Source organism: Canis lupus, chromosome 5, assembly GCF_011100685.1.
Source record: "Canis lupus familiaris isolate Mischka breed German Shepherd chromosome 5, alternate assembly UU_Cfam_GSD_1.0, whole genome shotgun sequence".
In the NCBI taxonomy this organism is placed as follows: domain Eukaryota; kingdom Metazoa; phylum Chordata; class Mammalia; order Carnivora; family Canidae; genus Canis; species Canis lupus.
This window is the reverse complement of record NC_049226.1, coordinates 9,212,854-9,234,651: the sequence shown is the minus strand read 5'-3', so window position 1 is coordinate 9,234,651 and position 21,798 is coordinate 9,212,854. Positions and strand designations below refer to the sequence as shown.

Here is a 21,798-nt window from a genome sequence, read left to right as displayed (position 1 = left end):
CCACAGAAGTGGCTATCTCAAGCCTGAGCACAAAGGGCACGGACCAGAGGACAAGACATGCAGACTCTCTTCCCGTCCTGGCTCCCCCTTGCCCCATCTCTCTGCTCCCCCACAACCCCTGCCCATCCACGGACCGCCCAGCTCGGCCTGGTTGGAAGAAGTCTCAGGTCTTTGTTTGGATCTGGACAACAGCTGCCTTGGCTGGGCTCAGAGCTGGGAGGAGAAAGTCCCAGAATGATGTATAATGGTAGGGGGAGGGGGCCTCCATCCCTGCACCCTCCATCCAGCTCCTCTGGCCCATAGGAATCCCATTCGCCCCACCCCCAGTGACCTCAACAAAGCTGGGGTTATAATCAGTCCTCTCCCCATTTTTAGAGGGTGGGAAAAGGTCAGTCTTCTCAAGCCCCTTAGGACTCAACTCCCTGAACCTGAGAGGTTGGTGCCACGCCTGACATTTGCAAAAAGGGAGACTCATTGGAGAAGAAGCAGACTAGGAGCTACCAGGAGATCTTGATCCATTTTCTGGATTGGCGGTGGGGAAGGGGGGATCTGGGGCCAGGGGCAGGGTGTGGGCATCACTCCCCCAGCCCTCTCTCTCTCTCCCTGGCTGAGCTCCCTGTTTAGCTGCAAAAACTGTAATGGGTGCTTTCCCCAGGTCTTTGTAGCTCAGGCTACCATGGACTTGGGGGCCCTGGGACTTTGTTGCTGGACAGGAGTTCATTTCCAGGAAGGAGCCATTAGCAAAAAGGGAAACTGAGGTCAAGCATAGTGTCTCTGAGTGGGCCCAATAGCTGCAGACGTGGGTGTTGGGACTGGGACATGGCCTCCTGGGTGGTCCCTGCTAAGACTCAGGAAGGCATAGAGTGTTCTCAGGGTGACCTGTCTAGCTGTCTTGCTCCTCTACTCTGTTAAATGGTTCCCCATTTCTAAGGGGCCTAGTTCTTCATTCCCCTCCCCTCACCGCATTTGCCACCCCCACCCCTTAAAAAGAGAAGACAGATGTCCTTTCTTCCATGCACCACAGCTGCAGTCGAACACATTTTCCTTAATCCCTGGAAACAGGTGTGGAGCGATTCTTAGCCCCCTAGGGATGAGGGGCATTCAGGAAGGTGGCCAATTTTAGAAGCCGCAGAGATTCCCATCCTCCTCTGGCCCCATCTGTGAAATGGGAGAGTTGCCTTAGATTAGCACTTCCCCCAAGTGGACTCTACAGCACAGAAAGCTCTGTGGGGGAGAGAATGACTTCCAAAGCCAAGCAAGTTTGGGTATAGCTGCATGAACACCCCCTTTTAAAGAGTCCTAGGACTCATTACAATTTTAAACATTTTAAGAAATCCAGCACTAAAGAAAACCCAGTTGAACCTAGAGCCTCCTCAACATATATGACCATAGCACCCTTTGTTTCAAATCCTGCAAACAAACCCACCCCGGCAAACACCAGCCTCTATGAGAAGTTTCAAGCCTTTTCTCTGCCCAAGTTCCTCTTTAGCATCTAAGATGCTCACAGCAGTTTCCAGCACCACAGATGGCCCCCAAACAAGCCTCCCCTTGTTTCCCCGCTCCCAGGGGGAGGCACCCCAACATGGCTTCTGTCCTCCTGCCCTCCTCTACCACCACACTCTGGCTGGCCGCTTGGCTTTGCTCAGATTATCTCCATTCCAGATGGAGACACTGGCGTCTGGGGCAGGGAGAGGCCTTGCCCTAGACCTTCAAAGAGTCAGGACAGAGCTGGAGAAGCAGGACAGGGTTGTCTCAGGTTTCTCAAGGGACTGAAACCCTCAGGGCTTCACCCTCCACCCCACCTGCCCTCCGGGTGTCTGTGGGACATCTGTGGTTTTTACTGCTTTAAAAAGTGGGGCAGAGCTTCTAGAACAAAGGGAGGAGAAAATTCTCACTGCCAAGGATCTAGGAAGAAGACCCTAGGAAAGCTTCAAAAATGAGAAGTGCCCCTCTCCTCCCCACTCTCCAAACTGTCAGAAATAGCACCTCACATTCTCCAGCCTTTAGACTTTCCAAAGGACTTGCGTGTACATGACCTCATCTGCCCATCAGGAGACAGCTGTGATGTGGGGAGCGTGTGTGGGCTACAGAGCAGAACACCTGGGCTCCAGCCCAGCTCCATAACTGACTGGGTTTCTGCCCACAGGCAGGCCACTGCAGCCCTTCGCCCCAGTATCCCATCTCTCAGAAGGCGGGAAGAGTTCCTGTCTCACAGGGTTTGTGTAAGAATTGAGTCACACTATAAATGTGGTAATGGCTGGTGAGGGCATGCGTGAGAGGCTCAGTAGGCATAGCTCAGGAGAGTTAAGCCCCATCTAGGTAGAGAGGAAGACAAACCAGGAGAGACTCCTAACTCTGGGAAACAAACAAAGCATTGCAAGAGGGGAGGAGGATGGGGGGATGGGGTGACTGGGTGACAGGCATTAAGGAGGGCACTTGATGGGAGCACTGAGTGTTATACTGTATGTTGGCAAATTGAACTTAAATGAAAATAAAAATAAACCCCCACTAGGTTAGATTTCTCTTAGTTTGAAAAGGAGAAAACTGATGCTCAAAGTAAGTGACTTGTCCAAGGTCACAGGGCTGGTCAGTCCCCTGGTCCCCAATTCTCCCCTGTTCTTTCCCCGTTACCTCATTTCGGAAAAATGTTCTGAGGTGGGCTTCTGTCTCACTGTCTTTTCAGGGCTTTTAACAACTGTGATTCCCTTTGCTCTTGAACTTTCCCTCTTGCCCAATCAAAGAGGATACTTGCCAGAGAGAGACTGCAGGGCAGGTCTGCTTTTTGGGGGGTGGGGGGTGGGGTAGGGGGTGTAGAGGTGGGAGGGGTATCATTTCCTTTGAAAACAGCTTTTTAAAAATAAAAGTAGGTTTATGAATTAAGGTGATCTCATTTCCGTTTGCCAAGACATCCTCCCCGTAAGAAAGGGAGAGCTTTTTCTCCTTCCTTGCAATCTTTCCTGGCTGCCCAGACCCTCTACCCTGCCATAGGAGCCTTTCAATCCCTCTGTCTCCTCAAAGCAGCAAAACCAATCTACACACAGGATCTGGGGGGCAGTAGAGGCCTCAGCGCTTTCTTCCTAATCTTGACCCAAGCTTTAAATCATTTTATTTAGCACAAGAAAATGAGAGTAGAACAGGGAGAAATGAGAAAAACAAGAATGCCTATAATGCGCTGCGCACTGTGCTAGGATCTTAGGAGTGTGCCTTCTGCAAACATCGGATCTCTCTTTTGATTTTTATTAGGTGAGAGAGAGGGTGGTGAGAGTGCTTGGGAGAAAGGGGTTTGCTCCTGCAAGGTGTCAGCACTGTGATTGCCATCACCGTGTCTGTTATTGTCGTCAGCCACAGCGTGGACCCTGATCAACATACTCATCTGGCTAAATTACCTTCTTCCCTGCTATCTCCATCCCCTCTTCTATCATCTGAAAATTTCACAACCAGTGAAATCCAGAAGGGTGGGTAGGCTTGTTGGTGAAGCTCAAACAACTGGTCTACCAAACTTACCTCCACATGCTTATGTGCGTGCTCCTGTACCCACAGGGCTCTAACTCTGAGCCTGAATGGTGCTCTATGGAGCCAACAGGAGGATGTGCTTGTCCCTGAGGCTCAGCAGGAGAGTAGCTATCTCTGAAGCTGATCCTTTGGAGCTCATCCAGTTGTGCCGTCTACCTGGCTGGGGGGGGGGGGTGGGTGGGCTCTGTTTCCTTTGCCCTTTCAGGAAGAGACTGTGAATTATGTGAGAGAAAGGAAGAAGGAACTGCTCAGAGGGATTCTGCTCTCCAGACATTAAGCTGGGATGATTTCTAGCTCTGCTCATCTCATTTAAAGGGCTGGCCCTACTCCAGCAGGTATCTGGGAGTAAAAACAACAAACAACCCCAAACATCTCTCAGCGCCAGATCCCCACCACAGGCGTGATTTCCTGCTCAGCTTTCTGATGGAGGGAGCATGTGTGTGTGTGTGTGTGTGCACGCTTGTGTGTTTTCTCTGCTGATTTACAGGCACTTTGTGGATCAGTAGACACATGAAGAGGAGTGGGGCTGGGGGCAGGGAATTGTCTAAGCAGAGGCCTGATTAGAACAAGGAGCTAATCAGCCCCATTTATGAAGGTATTTTGCACAGGAATTTGTGGTAAGTGATGTGGGGGGGGGGGGGTGCAGCATGCTATGAGAGAGAGAAGGAGGAAAACACCACATCCGTGTCTGACAGTCTAAAGCCCAGAGGGTCAGAAGAATGCTCAGACTTTGAGACAATTTTGTCAACAACTCTCCTCTGAGGGTCTCTGGCCTCAAGGTCACTGAGGGTCTCAGAAGGAAAACAGAAACAGGACACAGCAGACCCGTCAGGTGAGCAGAGCGTAGCCACTCTTCCCTACATGGCTCTCAGCCCGCAAATGTAGGCCTGCCCTGCAGATCAGCCTCTCAGAAATCAGGGAACGGGGTTAAAAAGCATCTCTTGGCCCAGTTTTTCTTTTCCTTCCATGTCACCAGTATGTGGGAACCCTGTGCTGGAGAAGCTACATGGTAACATTGGGAAGAATTTTATTATTTTTATTTTTTAAATATTTTATTTATTCATTCATGAGAGACAGAGGGAGAGAGAGAGAGAGAGAGAGAGAGAGAGGCAGAGATGCAGGCAGAGGGAGAAGCAGGCTTCATGCAAGGAGCCCGATATGGGACTCGATTCCGGAACCCCGGGATCACGCCCTGGGCCAAAGGCTGGCACTAAACCGCTGAGCCACCCGGGGATCCCCAAAGTGGGAAGAATTTTAATTTTAATTTAAAGTAGGGAGTCCTTGGACTTGTCACATGACTTTTCAGAAGCTGGGGTTCCTGTGTCTCCAGTGAAGGCTGGTAACAGCACCCTTGTCACTGTGTGGAACTGTAGGGTGGGGTGTGATGTGGGGAAGTGCTTTTTGAAGGCAATGCAGATGTCTATTTTGTTATTATTATTAGGTGAGTTTGCTCAGCAGTTCAATGCTGGGTTTGGGGCCAGTGCTGAAGCTTGGAAGTAATGCCCTAGTGTTCTCTCTTGACTGTGATCTGCAAGAAGTTCTTTCTTCCTTGCATTCAAATTAACTCTGGTTTGCAGAATTTAAAATTGCATCATTTAAGGCATATAGAGCTGGTCTGGTAGGCTTTAGAATAAAAGCTGCCGGAGGGCAGGGGAAGTGGGTGTGACAAAAATCCCTTGTTTCAAGGAGAAATCAGTGGTGATACTTCTTTGCCCAGAAGGTCTGGACTTGGGCAAGCGCTTTAAACCCACATCTTGGCTGCATCATCTCTGAGAATTCCGTGGCCGAGAGGGAGAAGAGCTGAGGAGGCCAGGAAGTGGCTTCGGTCCCATCAGCCATTCTGGCGCCAGAAACCCAACAAGAGTGGCTTCCTGGGGTGGAGCTGGGGGAGACATCTGGTTGGGGGACGGGTGCCACGGCAGAGGGAGGTGGGCGCTACTTTTCTCATGCCTCCTTCCTCCCCTGGGGCTGCCAGAGGTGGTCCCTGGAACAGTGACCGTAACGTGTCTCGTAGGAGAAGGATGAAAGAGATGGGAATTCTTGTAAATTTTTAATCTGAAAAATAAAGAAAGTGTGAATTAGAATTAATGCAGGTATTAAATATTTAAACTTTCTGTACTCACTTTCATTTTTAACATATTCCTCCCTCAAAAGCCTTGGTAACGTTTGTCAGATTTGTTCTCAAGATGTCCCTCTCTTTCCACCTCCCCGCAGCCCCAGCCCCAAAGTTAGACTGCAGGTATTCATCATCCTGATGGAAATTTTCATTTTATTTCTCCTACAGGAACCGTCTGATCTCCCTCTTTATATTTATGCTTTCTCTATATGGCAGTGTAAATAATTAATGCCATTATAAACACATCCTATGCAAAATATTTATTAGAAAAAATAACTCTTTAATTTGGCATGTCATTTAATTCCATTTTGTAATCATAGCACATGGGCTACAATTAATGCCAGAGCTGGGGAATCCAGCCTGTCTGCTAACACTTGTAGGGGGGGTGACAAAGTCTCCCAGATCAAAGGCTGCTTGGCCCCTTGGCCACTTGCTACTTGTGTGCGTTTGGTTGATGGGGGTAGGTGGTGTGCACTGTCCAGTGTGGGGCTCAGAATAAATCTGGAAATGAGACAGGGGACTCACTTCTCTCCTCAGCAGACTAGGGGCAGGGGTATTCTAGGTCTTTTCAAGTGCATTTGATAGCATGTATTCAAGACGATGCCAGGACACGTAGACATAGGCCATTTTTGCAGTTTGCAGAGTGTGTGTGGGTGGGGCACGGTGGTGTTCCTTGGAGTTTGGGGGAGTTCCCACATAGAACTGGCTTGGGGAATAGTAACAAATAGTTCCTAGAGATTGGGGTTCATGCATGCATCATTCATTTAACAAATATTTACTAAGTGCTTCATGTGCTGGGCATCGTTGTTGCCACTAGAGGTACACAGTAAACAAGACCAGCGATGGAGATGGGAATGCCAACTGTTCCTGAAGGTCCTGCCATCGCCTCTGCTCATTCCTTGTCCCCATTAAACAATCTTTCTGGCTATCTTAAGGAATCTGTCTGCCAGGGGAGATCTTCTCACAGGTTTCAAAGACTCATGGCTAGCATTTGAATAACTCACGGTTCCTGGATTTATCGATTCCTGTGGGCTTATTTATCACTGCTTTGCAAATAAGACTGTAGCTAGCACCAGCCTGCTCTCCCGGGGATTCTGAAAGCCAAACAAATGACCTTAACATTCTTTGATTCTGGACTTCAGTTGTGGTTCTCCCTCTGCAGTTAGGTGAGTGTCGACCGTGCCGTGGCATACTTCTCCGTGCATGATCTCAAGGGCCCAGAATTTGGACTGAAGCCTTGGGGATTTTAATTTCAGTTTTTATGTGGCATTTGTTAGCCTTTTCTCCTAATGACTATCTTTTCTAATTGTCCCATGTCTGGCATTGTTGAGTGTGTGGTCCCAAACTAAAAATCTCCTGTGAACTTATGGCCCAGACTCTTGTTAATTGGTTCAAGAGGTAGAGAAAAATGAGCTAATGCCCTGGAAAAATCTTTATTTTTTGTATTGTAGTCAGCCATTCACCACTCTTTGTCTGGAAGGCCAGGGTGGCCTCCTAGCCTATCATTAGACTGAGGGAAAAATTAAAGCAGGTAGCACCCAGCTCCCAGTCCACCTTCCCAGAAGAGTTCTTCTGATGCTCTCTGTATTTCGTGTCTTCTAAATACAACGGCAGGAGAAGACATGGAGATCATAACTGGCCCCTCTTCTCCCTACACATGGGCCCCTGGATGTGGGACTGTGGCAGGACTGCGCTATTTCAGGAGGGTGATGTCTGACAAGGCCTCTTGAGAGGCCCTATGTGAGGGGTTCTCTAGGACGGTCAGGGGCTATCACTTGGCTGGAATCAAAGAAGCCGAGTCTTGGTTGCCTTGAGGATGAAACAGAAGGTTCTACAGGGATGACGACCTCCTAACTTGATTTCTGTGTTCTTTACTGGGAGCTGATGAGCCCCTTTAGGGATTTGGAGTAAGGAAGTTTGAATAACTTCATGTTTCTATGCCCCACAATTCTCTCCTCCCTATGACAGTGGCCACAGGACTTCTACCCTCAGACCGAGTCCTACCTAAGCTCTATGATGTATTCTGGCTTTCTTTTTTGGGAAGATTGGAAGGGGTTAGTTCTGCAAGTCCAACTTGGCCCTTTGCCCTGCTTTTAGAACATGGGCTTTTGCCATTATATCCTATAGAAGGCACTTGTGATCTCTGGACTTTTCTGATGCTGAGCGCTACCTAGATGTGTGTTCCATGTTCTTCTTCCGTGAATGGACCTTCTCTCATTGTTTGCACTGGGGTGGCTTCCCAGCCCCTACCTCCATCCCACGTCAGAGCACACACATGAGCCAGCTGCAGCCCCGCTTCTCTTTTCACTCATTCGTTCACCATGTACCATGCAGACATTCTACCTCAGAGCACTCACTTATCAGAGGAGGCCCAGTCCCTTGCCTCAGAGAAGGCTCTGGCTTCGGTTCTAGTTAGTCCTTCACTGTCTATCCTGTCGTGAAAACAGAGTTAAGGAAAAGATAGCAACAACCTGATGGCTTAGTCAAGAAAAAAAATCCCACGAGGCCCAGAAAGGAGCATCTCTTCTGTGGGCCCTGCTCCAGTCCATAGCCCAGAGCCTGGTCTTGGCTCCGCTCTGCCCACAGAGCCCAGAGGTGAGGTGACTCTGGCAGGAGCCACCGAGGCAGGGGGAGCCGCGGCTGCCCACACTCAGTGACAGATGCGGTACCAGCTCCCTCAGCCCTGTTAATAACACCTGCTCTTGTTTTACTGCTGTCTGTGGCCTGCAGTGGCAGTGCCACAGGCCACCAGCACCACAGTGACAAACCCAGAGAACACAACAAGCCCAGGGCCGCTCGATGCCCTTTATTAAACCTGACACATATCCAATAACCCAGGCCTCTTGCCTAGTCTCCTGGAACATTTGGAACAAATTCCGTGGGGGCTTGGAGGAAAAGTGGGGATGAGTGCCGGTGGCGGGGTGCCACTGGTCTCAGAGAGGCAGGGGCAGGTGCGAAAACACGCCAGGTGTTTTTCCAAAAGTCTGTGTCAACGTCACTGGCTGTGGATTCTCAGTGATTGGTCCGCTGACGGAATGTCTGACTCCGGATGAACGATGACTGACATTTACAGAGGCCGTCACCGCTGACGCAGCACTTGCTCACATGTTATCTCATGGGGTGTTCACATCGGCCCTGAGATTGATTCTGTTGTCCTCGTTCGACAAGTGAGGTGACTGGGCAGAAAGCATGAGTGACTTGCCCTGGTCACGTGACTACTGTGTGGGGTAACCAAGCCTCCCGGTCACGGTCTTCTGACTGTATATCCGTGTTCCTTCGATGGCCCACGTCATCCTGTCCCATCTGTTCCATAATGCACCGGGTTCAGGACTTGCTCTGCCCTGGACCTGGGGTGGGGATTGAAGAGACACCCCTCAAGATTTGATCTCGCCAAGTGAACGGGCACAGGGACAGCTCTCCGGCTTCCTCCCAGGGGAGCAGCCTTCTTCTTGAGGCCCTTCTCCCTTTGTCATTCCCATTTATCCACGGCCTCAGCATTGGGTCCTGGTGTGTCTGGAAGAACATGAAGCCATGTTTTCTTGAAGCTGTTTGCCAGAGCTGACTTTTCCACCTGCCTTGTGCTCCTTACTTCTGGGGGGAGGTGGAGGAGATGAAAGCACCTCTGAGATGCGCTCTCTCTGGTCTGGCTGCAGTGCAGGAAGGAGGTCCTGTAAGGAGAGGCAGGGCCAAAAGCCCTACAAGTCATTAGGCCATCACTCAAGAGCCTAAGCAAACAGGCCTGATGCATTGATCATGGATTTGAGAAAACTTGCAGCCTGTTTGCCTAAAAGCATGCCCCGCTCCCCGGAAGCCCGCGATGAGGGCCTGAGTGTCGGCGGGGGAAGCAGTGGCTGTGCTCGTCAGGAAGGCAGCTGATAAGATGAACAGATTCCCCAGGTGAGGCTCAGAGGTCACGGATGCGTATTTGCCTTTGCAGTCCACGTTGCTTTCCACCACTTGAAATTCTCCTAAAAACCCAGAGGAGCAGCTGAAAATATCCCAGGTAATATGAAAATGAATAACAGCTCAGCAAACAGAGCCCAGCTTCTGAGCAAACAGCCAAGAAGGCAGGCAGCCCAGGCGAAATGAAAAAAGGAGAGAATTCAAAAGGAGGGTGGGCAAACAGGAGAAGGAGAGGGAAGGGGGTCTGGGGGTAGGAGGAGACCAGTCCAGGGCATCAGTCACCAGTTTTCTTGGTACTCAGGTGCCCTGTGCCCTGGAGACTCGCTTCTGGCCTCCTCCCTAAGGGGTGAGGAAACACGGTGCGAAGAAAATGTTTCTCAGCTTTGGCCGAGATGAAGAGACTTTTGGTGTAAAATGCCTCATAGCCTGGGGTCTCATATAGTCTTTTTCTATGTGGATCGGAATTTGGGAATGAGGATAAGCAGGTAGTGTGCCTCCCTGAGTTAGGAGGCCTGAGTTCCAGATCCAACTGTCACTGTGTGACCTTGTGGGCTGCCGTGGGCTACAGCATCCCTGACTAGCAAAATGAGAAGGTGATTTCTGGGGCTGGGATTGGGGCGTGGGGGGCAGTGGTCCTTTCAGCTCTAACATCTGCTGTCGTGTGCACCGGGTGATTCAAGATGGTGTTGGTGTGGCTAACCCTCAAGGAACTTCTTCTCTGACGACACATGGGACATGGACGATCATATGAGCAGGAACCAGCAGAATAAGAATCTTCTTGGATCTTCTGAGTGAGGCTGGGGAAGTAGCCAAATGAGAAGTTGCTACCTCCTGACTGTGGTGACAGTACCATTATGCTGGCTCCGGGGCCAGAGGGTGGGATTGGAGGACCTAATAGCTGTGACAGTTCTCATTTACTGAACGCTTACTCCACGTCCAGAGCTACGCGGAACACTTTTGCGTTTACTCTCTTGTTTACCTTGGTACTAATCCTTGGAGCCAGGTGGGATGGTTATCCTCCTTTTTTGGATGAGACTCAGAAAACTAGTTACTTGCCTGTGGTCACATAATGCAGACCTTAGGCAGGCCTGAAAAATGCAGGGGTCCACACTCCTAACCGCTGTGCCCCATTCCATGACCTGGGGGAGGGAGTGACTCACCTCCGCAGGGTGAGGGATGTCTAGCAGCAGTAGACTAGGTCTCCGCACTCCCAGAGAGGCCCTAGTCCTTCACCAGAGCACACGAGTCCTGCCTTGTGGGGCTCGGTCACCTCTGCAGTGCTGGCACCATGCACTGGAGCTCCACCAGTCCACCCAGGAGAGCTGTTTGTCAAAGGTCGTCTCTTTTTCTAACCTTTTAATAAACTAGAAATCAAACTGCACAGCACGAAGAATACAGGCAAGGATGTGCAAATAAGGGGCACAGTGGGGGCAAAAAGAGAAGGCAGCCAGAAGGAAGATTGACCTGGGGCTGGGGGCCAGGCCCAGCCTAAGCTAGGCTCTGTGGGCAATGGCCTTGGGCTACTCCCTCCATTGCTGAGCTTCTTCCCTGAATATTCTAGGATCCTGGAAGGCTGGAGGATCACCCAATAGGGATATTACAGTAAACAGAAGGTCTTGCTTTAGATGGAGGGTTAATCCAGGGTGCTCAGAGAACCTGGTTAATCCAGGGTGCTCAGGGTTAATCCAGGGTGCTCACGATGCTGTGGGACCCTTGTATTTATTACGTACTGGCTAGGAGCCAGGTGTGGTTGCAGGGCCCACCCTGGACACAAAGGTAAGGGAGACAGCAGCGCCTGTCCTCGAGGAGCTCACATCTCGTTCCTATTTCCTCACCCCCTCCGTGCTGGCTCTCAGAATCCCCTCTGCCCCTCCCATCTAGCCACAGATTGAATCCTACAGGTGCCCAATCAAGGAACATTACCTACTGTGTGCAAAGCCTTGTTGTAAGTGCAAGGAATAATGCTGAGCAAGGCAGAGGCCCTGCCCTTAGGAAGTTCCAGTTCTGAGTGGGGAGGGAGAGAGCAAATAAACAAAGAAACACATAGGGAAAGAAGAAAACATCAGGTTTTCGCTGGTGCCATGGGAGAGCGCCTTGGCTGGTGTTGGGGGAGGCTCTCTGAGGACGGAAGACCCGCATCAAAACTTGGTGGAGGAGAAGGTGGCAGCAACAGATGGATGTGAGGGAAGAACATCTCCGTTGGAAGGAAAAGTAAGAGCAGAGTCACTGATGGGCCCGAACCCGCACACCTGGGAGTTAGTAGACAAGAGGGAGTATACAGAGAGAAATAAGGTCAGAGAGGCAGATAGGGTGCCTTTCAAAGGGTCTTAGGAGTTCGTGCACAGGCATTTGGATCTTACTCCCACACAGTGAGAGCCGTCAGAAGGCTGTCGGTAGAGAGGGGAGTGAGGAGAGCTGACCTGATCTGCTATAGAACGACCCCTCTGGCTGTTGTGTAGACTCAGAGACACTTGGTCTTGGTCATGGAGATAGAAGATCGGGGATAGTGGTTGGATTCAGCTGGCTCTACTCTCATGAACTTTGGGAGTTGGACCAAAAGGCCTTCCTGATGAACTGGAAGTGGAAGGGGGAGGAATTAAGACCAATACGTGGACTTTCTGCAAGTGAGTGGAGAGTATACTTAGATGGGGAAGGTTCAATTGGGGGGGGATGTGTGGATTTGAGGAGGGAAATTAAAAGCTCTGTTTTGAATATGCTAAGTCTTGGATGCCTTTTAGACACTGAAATAGAGACGTTGAAGAGACAGTTGAATACAGATGTCTGGGGATCTGGTGGAGGATACAACTGGAGGTATCAGTCCAAGAGACGTGAGTGTGAAGGAAATTACTTAAAGCGACAAGACTAGGTAAGACCTCACAGAGACAGAGCATTCAGAAGGGAAGAGAGCTGAAGATACTCTAGGGCCTGTAGGATATGCCCACAAGGAGCCAGGGAAGGTGGGCCAGTGAGGTATGAGCAAAACCATGTGAGTGAGTTCTCATGGAACCTTGTAGAAGACAACTTTTTGAGAGGGAACATTTGGTGAACTCTGCTGACAGCAGATGAGGACAGAGAATTAGGCCGTCCATTTCAGCAAGATAGAGTCGTTAGTAACAACAGCAATTGGTCATTGGTGGATTGGTGATTGGAGTGGGCTTTATTTGGGGAGAAGAGAGTCAAGGTGAGGAAGTGGAAGCAGTGAGTATAGACTCCTTTGAACAGATCTGCTGTGAGGGGGAGCTCAAAAAGAGGTAGAAATTGCAGGAGGGAGTGGGGTAAAGGGAGCATTTCTTTAAAGGAAGTGTGTTTGGATGTCAATAGAAACAGCCCAGTATAGAGGGAGAAAATGATAATGCAAGAAGAAAGAGAAGAGATGGAAAAAATATATATAAGGGGGTGGGGAGGATGGGTTCAGAGCCCAGGGAAAGTGTTGACTTTGGGTAGGAGCCAGGGCTCTTTTTCCATTGCAGTCAGGGAGGGTAGGCAGAGGAATTTTGGTTCTGATGCAGATATAGTAAAGGACTTGTTGATGGGAAGATGAGGTAGTTCTCATCTAATAGAAAACTGTTTTCTTTATGAAATATACAGCCAGGTCATCAGCTAAGAATGGGCTAGGAAAGAGAGTGTAGGAGATTTGAGGAGAGAGAAGGAAGTGGGATAGCTTCCCCAGAGACTGGGAAATTGAATTTTCTAAGGAAGTGTAGTGGGTTTCTCTGACAGCATCGAGGGAGATTTGTGGTCGTGTTTGCAGCGAGTCTAGTCAGCAAATTTGTGTCATTTTTCTCAGAAATGTTCAGCTGTTCTGGTGCAGACTGCTAACAAATGGATAGGATACTAGGACTGGAGTTCTGTTAGACTGGTACAGGGGAAGGAGAGCTGCCAGACATTCAGGGTATTGGCAAGGGAGTAGTTCAAGTGTTGGATTGTGGGATCAGAGCTGGGTAAGGAATAAAGTGGACATGCAGAGAGTGGTAACAATGGTTAACCCCCCCAAAATGGCTTTTTTTAATTAAATGAAGGCCTTGATGAGGTTGGAAAATTGGTGGAGTGGCAATGTCAGGATAAGCTAGCTCTAAAGAGGGTGCTGATGGTCAGAAAGTGGGACATTAGAAATCTACATTTAGTTGGTGATTCAGTGATTGATGAGACAAAGTCTACAAAATGACCATTTTATTAGAGCAAAAGCTCATTGGGGCTAGAAGATCATGGAACTAAGAGGCCAAGATGTTGGATGGATCTTCTTCATGAATGTTAAAGTCTCTGATGATGATGGCAGAAGTATTAGTGGAGAAGGAATCAGAAAATCAGATGCTGAAGTCATCCATGAACGCAGGGGAAGGGCCAGAAAGTTGGTAGGAAGATAGAATTATATATGCAGCAGGGGTCAAGAGGTCTAGTGATCAGCTCTTCAAATAAGCTTGGGTTTTGAAGGTAGAAGAGACAATTTAGATGGGGAGCAAGGTAGGCATATACTCACCTCCCATTCTGAAGCACATTGGATATGGGAGATAGACCTGCCTCTATCAGAAAGGGCTTCTAAGGACACATGTCCTCAGAGGGAAGCTGGGTTTCACTTAAAGCAAGAAAGTGAAGGAGATTATCTGAGAGGACCAAGATTTCCAGAGGGCACAGTCGAAGGATATGGGGAAGGAGGAGAGAGGGAAAGGTGGACACAGTAGCACGGGGTTGAGCATCTATACAGTGATACGTGATCAAGTAAGCTTAGACTTCTGATGGTAACTCCAGTAAATGTGAAGCAGGCATAACAGAATTATTTCTGAACATCATAGCAGTCCACAGTTGAGGCCATTGACATGGCTGGGCGTGGCTCATGATAGAGATGTTGGGGATCTAGTTGAAGACCTGGGGAGAGGGGCTGACTCACTGAGAGTTGGAACCATATAGTGGCTAATCCAGCCCACTAACTAATATAGCTCTTCACATATGGGGACAGAAGAGTAGAATCATATTACAAAGAATATCAAAGTAGGAAAAGCATTTTAGGCATCTCCAATCAACTCTTTTACTTTTCAGATAAGGAAACCCAGGCCCAGAGAGGTCAAATAATTTGCTCAAGGTCATCAAGCTAGTAAGTGAAATTAGAACTTACCTGGTGGGATCCCTGGGTGGCGCAGCGGTTTGGCGCCTGCCTTTAGCCCAGGGCACGATCCTGGAGACCTGGGATCGAATCCCACGTGGGGCTCCCTGCGTGGAGCCTGCTTCTCCCTCTGCCTGTGTCTCTGCCTCTCTGTCTCTCTCTGTGTGACTATCATGAATAAATAAATAAATAAAACCTTTAAAAAAAAAAAAAAAAAAGAACTTACCTGGAATAGAGATATGCATATAGTTGGTCCATGCTGCTTGTCTAAGGCTGAGACAGAAGGAACAGGAGCATCCTGGCCCCATCTGGGACAGCAGTTTGTCTTGAGCTATTCTTATCTTGGGGTCGCCATGTTTGCTCCAAACAGGAACATGTATCTGGCCAGACAGGACCACTGGAAACCAGAGAGCTTGGACTAGGGACTCTATCCTTGTCACCATCTGTGGCATCTTGGTCAATTGCCCTAGTTTATCCTACTTTAGGATCTCCTTCTGTGATTGTATGTGGCAAGAAGTAGTTGCAGTGGCCTACGAACTGTGGTGGGCAAGGCTGTACCCAAATCTCTGAGGATTAGGCTGTGGTACATCCTGGAGTTGGCTCCTGTCTGACCAAAGGAATGAACCATTTCCTGAGTGTCTACTCTGTGCCCAGCACCACTTCCATGAAGCTCACAGTCTCCTTGAGGAGCCCAGACTTGCACACAGGGGCTCATAGGCTTAGTACTAAAAAACACCTGAGAGGTCTTTGAATTCAATTGCCTCTCACATTGATGAGGAAATACCATGGGAGGAATAAAACAAAGACTCTACCCAGGCTTCTTAACATTTGGTCTAAAGTTATGTCACCAGTGTGTGCTACGTTTTTATTCAACTCGCAATGTCTATGCTGTGGCCTGGCGTCTGAGGACCGGCTGGTAGGCCCTATCCATCTCTTTCCTGCAACTGTACACCCTCAGAGTCCTATTCCCCCGCCCTAAGCCAGGGGCAGGTACCAAGTGGATCATAGTGTCTGCAGATCCTTTCACCCTCAGGATAGGATGCCAGTGAATGTAACCCGATGAGCGGGCTCCTACCTTTCAGCCCCTCTCTCCTGTCAGCCTGCGCAAGTGTTAAATACAGCATCAAATTAAGCAAAATTAAATACATCTCCATGCAGCATTTTTCTCTTGACTGAATCAAACAATGCGGTTGCCATAGGAACAGCCTTTCCTGAAAAGGTCACCTGCAAGAAACTGTGTTTTAGGTACAACTCAAGGAGATTATGGGGGATTAACTCATTTTATACATATATATTAAATATATATATTTTTTCTTTAAAGAGGCTGTTATGAAGGAATAATATCCAACTGAGCTGGAAGATACCCACAGAAAAAATTTTAAGTCCCTGATAAAGGTTTTTTTTTTTTTTTTTTTCTTTCCTTTCCTTTTTTTTTTAACCAGCATGCAGTGGGGGTGATATCTGAAATGGCGACTCTGTGTTTTTACTTGGCTTTAATTAAACCTCAGTCGGGGCTGAGAAATGTGGTGAAGCGAGATAATTGCACTATTCCCAGTACAGTTTTTAAACTCCGGCTTTGATATGCACCTCGTGACAGCCTGAACCTGCACCCAGGCTCCTGAGGCTGCTTGAAGCTCAGCTTATAACCACCCCTCTTAACCTGCAGGCATCTGGGGAATGGCACTCCGGATCCGGAATGAGAAATTAGGGCTGGGGGGGAGGGGCCCAGGCCATCTGCACAGAGGCGGGGAGAGGTCGTGTCTCCCCTAAAAAGTTCCTCTCTGGCATTCTGGAGTTCTCTGTCGGACTTTAGTAATCCAGATGTCAGGGGAGGACAAGGATGAGCCAGCCTAACTCAGAAAGAGAATATAGGATGGCCTTCTCCAGCCTTCCCCCCTAATCTAGAGAGTACTGAAACTATCCTGAGGAGATCCTAACCGTATGTGAGTTGAAACGGGCTGTCCAGTAGAGTCCTTCGTGAGTGGCCCTGGCGGTACAAGGGGCAGCCCCTGTTTCTCCTCGCTGCTCCTTCTAGAGGGCCTGGAGGAGGGCCTCCCAAGGCTGAGGCCCCATATCTCACACACACAGCCCCACATCACCCCTCTGGGCTGCACGTGGCCTGGCCAGCCCATTCGAGGAGGTGCAGCATGGCAAAGTCTGGCTGTGCCTGCACATTCTCAGCCAAGCTGTGCGAGGACTGTGCCTGCCGCCTTCCCGCCTGCCCACTGAGTCCTGCTTGCTTTCCAGGAGGGCAGAGGGTGGGTTGTCTGTCTGAGGCCACTGGGGATCTGAGTACTGCACTGGCTTCCTGGGCACTAGCTAGATAATTCAGGACTTGCTGGCCCAAGCAGACAGGCCCAGCTCTCGCGTTGAGGTCACAAGGGGCTCAGTATCCGCCAGAGCTCAGGCCAGTCTCTGGGGCCAAGTCTCCCCTGTGGGCCTAAAGAGTTGGTGGCCAACACCAGCTTGGAACTACCTCAGGAGGAAAGGGATTGAAAGTGTGGGATATATACATGTGATAGGGTCAAATATGATCCTAGCAATGTGTAGAACAGGCCCAATTTACACAAATCCCCGTGGAAATATTCCTTCGAAGCCTTCCCCATGGCTGACCTGCCATCACACGGAACTTCTTTCCCTGTCTATATCAGCCTGCTGTGCCTGAGATTTTCTTGGATTTGTCCCCAGATCCCCAGAGTCCAGTTCCCTCCTCCTAATTTACCCCAGTGCCGGACACGGTAGGCTTGAGGAGTAAGAGTGAGGACTTGCAAAATAGGCAGATCTGGGTTTTCTTTCCGACTGGCCACTTACCAGTCGAAACCCTCTCTTTTCTCATCTGTCAAATGGGGGAAATAATAGCCACTGTCTTAAATAATAGGACCTTATGGGGTTGTTCTAAAGATTAAATGAGGTGGCCTGAGGGAAAGTATCTGGATAACATAGGTGCTCAATGGATGTTTGTCGAAAGTTTCAGGAACCTGACTTTTGTACAAAACAAACCATGTGTTTCCTTTCCTATAAAATCCGACTTACCAGCCTAGGGACTACTGCAGAGATTAAAGAAGGAACAGCAATTTCTCGCTCTAATCCCCTAATACAATCACCGGCGGTTTCCTTGAACTCTTAAGAAAAGCAAATCTACAGTTATCCAGGGAAGAAGTTTATTTTTAGAGCAATGCATCTCTCTGAACTCATGTGCACCCTTCAGACAAGATTCCTGAGTGCCTGGCCAATCTGGAAAGACCCAGGAAAAGACCACTGCCCTGAGTAGAGAGGGCTGGCCTTTAGGTTACCCAAATCCACCTCATTTCCCCAATTAGGGCAAGGTGGAGCTGCTGCTGGCAGGACAGCACTGTTCCTACAGCTGCTCCATGGGAGTTTCGGGCCTCATTCTTCTTCCCCATCCTGAGTCCCACTGTTCTGCTTGGCAAATGAGGATACTCTCCCCAAGTATCCTCAGAGACCGTTGGCAAGGAGGAGCTGCCAAACCAGGGGCTGTTAGTGCCTGGGCTTTAGAGTCAGAACAAACTGGGTTTGAAACCTGCCTCTGCAAATCTTGAAGATGTGTGTGACCTTGAACTAGTCACTTCCTACCCAGAGCCTCAGTTCCTTGTCTGTAAAATAGGAACACACTGTTCATCTCAGTGTCGTTGCCAGGTTTAAGTGAGATAGTACTTGTAAAGCGCCTAGAATGGTGGCCAGCACACACAAGTCTCTCAACACATGGCATCATTATTTATCTATAACATGTGTGTGGCGAGCATCGGAATCCCCTGGAGGCCTGTTAAAGCACAGATTGCTGGGCCTACCTCCAGAGGCTCTGACTTAGTACATCTGAGATGGGGCCCAAGGATTTCCATTTCTGACTAGTTCCCAGATAATGCTGTTTCTCAAAGTGTGAAGACCACACTTTGGAAAACACTGGCCTATACAATCCAAAATGAGGTAAATATGTGACCATAATCCATTAAACTTGCACCTTAATAAGTATCCAACCTAGTTTATGAAAACTTCCAAGTGGGTTTAGGGGACTAAGTTATCTGGACCAGTGCTGCTGTCCAGTAGAACTTTCTGCAGTGGGAAATGTTCTGTATCTGTACTGTCCAGTTTGGTAGCCACCAGCCAAGGGGAACACTTGAAATGTGGCTAGTAAAAGTAAGGAACTGCATTTTAAATAATGTCTTGTGGGGATCCCTGGGTGGCGCAGCGGTTTGGCGCCTGCCTTTGGCCCAGGGCACGATCCTAGAGACCCGGGATCGAATCCCACGTCGGGCTCCCGGTGCATGGAGCCTGCTTCTCCCTCTGCCTATGTCTCTGCCTCTCTCTCTCTCTCTCTCTCTCTCTGTGTGACTATCATAAAAAAAAAATTAAATAACGTCTTGTGGCTAATGACTGCCATATTGAATAGTGCAAACTAGGTACTCATAAATAGAGCTTAGCGAAGGCTTGTCTGTTAACCAAGAAAATACATGGTCACTCACTGGGCTGAAGACATATCACAGTCACCTGCTCCTTCAGTGAGTTTCCTCTACCTAAGGACCTTCTTTGGAGACTTTAGGAGTCAAATAATGAATCCTCCTGCCCTCCCTCATGTACCTGAATATCTAGGCATACTGCTTTCTGAAGGAAGTAGGAACAGTTGAAATATATGAAGTGTAGGCTTTGAATATCCAAGTAGAATAAATACGACGGACCTCCTAAGGACAATGGCAGAGCAGTGATGTCCCAGAGCCATGACCGGTCTGTTTCAGGGATAGAAAATGGTAAAGATATTTTCTGGAAGGAAGTAGGGCTCGGAAGGCAGTATGATTTGTTCATGTTTCGAAGACAGAAAAACAAAACAAAAAACAACAACAACAAAAAAAAGAAGACAGAAAAACAGAAGGTCGGTTTAAAAGGAAAACATTACGCGACCCAGGGCTCGACAGCTAGGAACAGCGTGAGAGAGCAGGACTTGCTCACAGTGGTGGAGAGTGGGAAAGAAGAGGACGGCTTTTGTGGTTAGGATGGAGAGATGCTGATTTGAGCCAGTTCTGTGAGTGGGAAAGCTAGAGAGTGTTACTATTCAGAAGTCACCCTGATGATGTTTGCCCTAAAATCTCTCATCTCCTGCTGTGTCTACTGTGCTTGGGAAGGTACTATAACATGGCATTTAAGATCGGTTCTGAGAGTCGCAAGGATCTGATTCAGAGCTAGCTCTGCCGCTTACAAACCATAGCCAACTTACGTAACTCATCTCAGAGTTGGTCTCTCCATCTGTAAAGGAAAATAGCAATGGCACACACCTCTAGGGTTGTCTTGAGAACTGAATGAGATCATGGATATCAGGCGCTTCATATGATGCCTGGCACAGGGCAGGTGCTTTTGACATGGCAGCTTTTATTATGTTTCACGCACCACCGACTTTGCTTCTATGACTATGCTTCTATCAGGGCAGGATGCTGGTCAGACTCTGGGAGCCCTTCCTGGAGTATGTCAATAGGGGAGGGGGTGTCTTATCCTGGACTTCTTCCCTGGGTAGAGGTGACCTCTCCGCCTGCAGCCCCCCAGGGGTGAGCCTTTACAACAACGACCATGATGGATTGTGGTATATATTAGCGCAAAGACACAAGAAATAGCATCACCAGAAAACCAACTTAAGCCTGGCCTGATTTAGTACAGAGAAAATGACAGCTGCTGTGCTCGGCTGGCTTCCACCCAGCAGAAGGCTATTTTTTGCAAATAAAATGGTAAGTTGCTAATCAGAAAGATAAATTAAGAAGCATTAAGATAATGATGGTCTAATCACCGTCCACACAGAGAATTGCTAGAGTGAATATCCAGGCTACCGAGTGCTTGAGCACATTTGGTGATTATTTGTATTATGAAGGGAATGATGGATTCCAGGCCTGGAATCAATCTAGCTCAGGAAACCCGCAAGACCAGCTTCCTCGGGGAGAGGACACTGGGGACTTCTGGAGGTCAACTGATCCTCTTTCCTCCCCCAACCCCAGATCTGAGCAGCCTCCCCCAAACCATTCTTCCTTTATGATTATTGTCTCACTGCTGAGGTCCTTCGGCGTCTGTGAGGACACTTCTTGGTCCAATACGCTTCTGCTTGAGGACTTGACTATATGGGAGGATCTACACTAGTTTGAGTGCAATAGAAGGAGTCACATCTGGCAGTGAGCTGGCCACAGAGCAGAGAATCGCATCTGGGCTTCTGTCCCAAAGCATCCTGGAATCTGGAGCGACTAAGACCCCAGAGACTGTTGCTCCCCTCATTCTTCAGTCGGGGACTCCAAGTCTTAGGAATGGTGATTTGCTCAATATCTCAGAGGCAGAGCCAAAGCTAGGACTCAGGCTGGTTCTCCTGTACAGCCCTCCTGCCTTGAAAAGGACTCCCTCGCTAGAGCGAGAAGGAACTTTCAGGAGACCTATCCTAGATTCCCAGTTCTGTCCCGATGCCTCACTGGGGATAAGGACATTGACTGGTGTCGAGAAATCAAACTATATCAATAAAGAAGGCCCCGTTCATAGTCCTGACAGTTGGACTGAGGAGTTTAGATGTGACCTGGTATAGGGCTATGAGTCATTTAGCTTCTCCTTAGCTTCGGTGTAGCCTCACCTGGATCCTCTTCTGTAAAGTGGGGATAATAAATGACCTAACTTAGAGGTTTGCTTATGAGGCTTACATGAAAGGCTGCATTTAAAATGCTGTGCTTGACGTCATTATTACATTACCCGGAGTAAACGTAGCAGATGCATGGCAGTACTTGGTTTCTAGACAGTGCTGTGCTGGGGCCAGCTTGTACCACTTTGCAAAAGCTGTTTGTTAAACTTTCAGGAATTTTTCAAGCCACTGGTTAAACACAGCCCTGATTAAAATTAAATTTTGTAAACTTAAGTTTAATAAGTTATATTTTAAAGCAAAGGTATGGAGAGTTCTTATTTAATGGGTGCAGAGTTTTTGTTTGGGATGATAAAAATTCTGGAAATTAATAGTGGTTATGTTTGTACAACAGTGTGACTGTACTTAACACCAGTGATTGGTACACTTAAAAGGCTTTTTTTTTAATCGGGGTATAATTGACATCTAACGTTATATTAGTTCCAGGTGCACAGCATAATGATTCGATATTTGTATATATTGCAAAAGGACCACCACAATAAACCTAGTTAACATTCA

General features: G+C 48.6%; 1 protein-coding gene across 13 annotated transcripts in view; it reads left to right on the top strand.

Annotated features, from left to right (window-relative positions):
• The window catches only part of PKNOX2 (PBX/knotted 1 homeobox 2), a 310,043-nt gene that overhangs the window by 148,183 nt on the left and 140,062 nt on the right, over nucleotides 1–21,798 (top strand). The gene's annotated exons all lie outside the window — the stretch shown is intronic.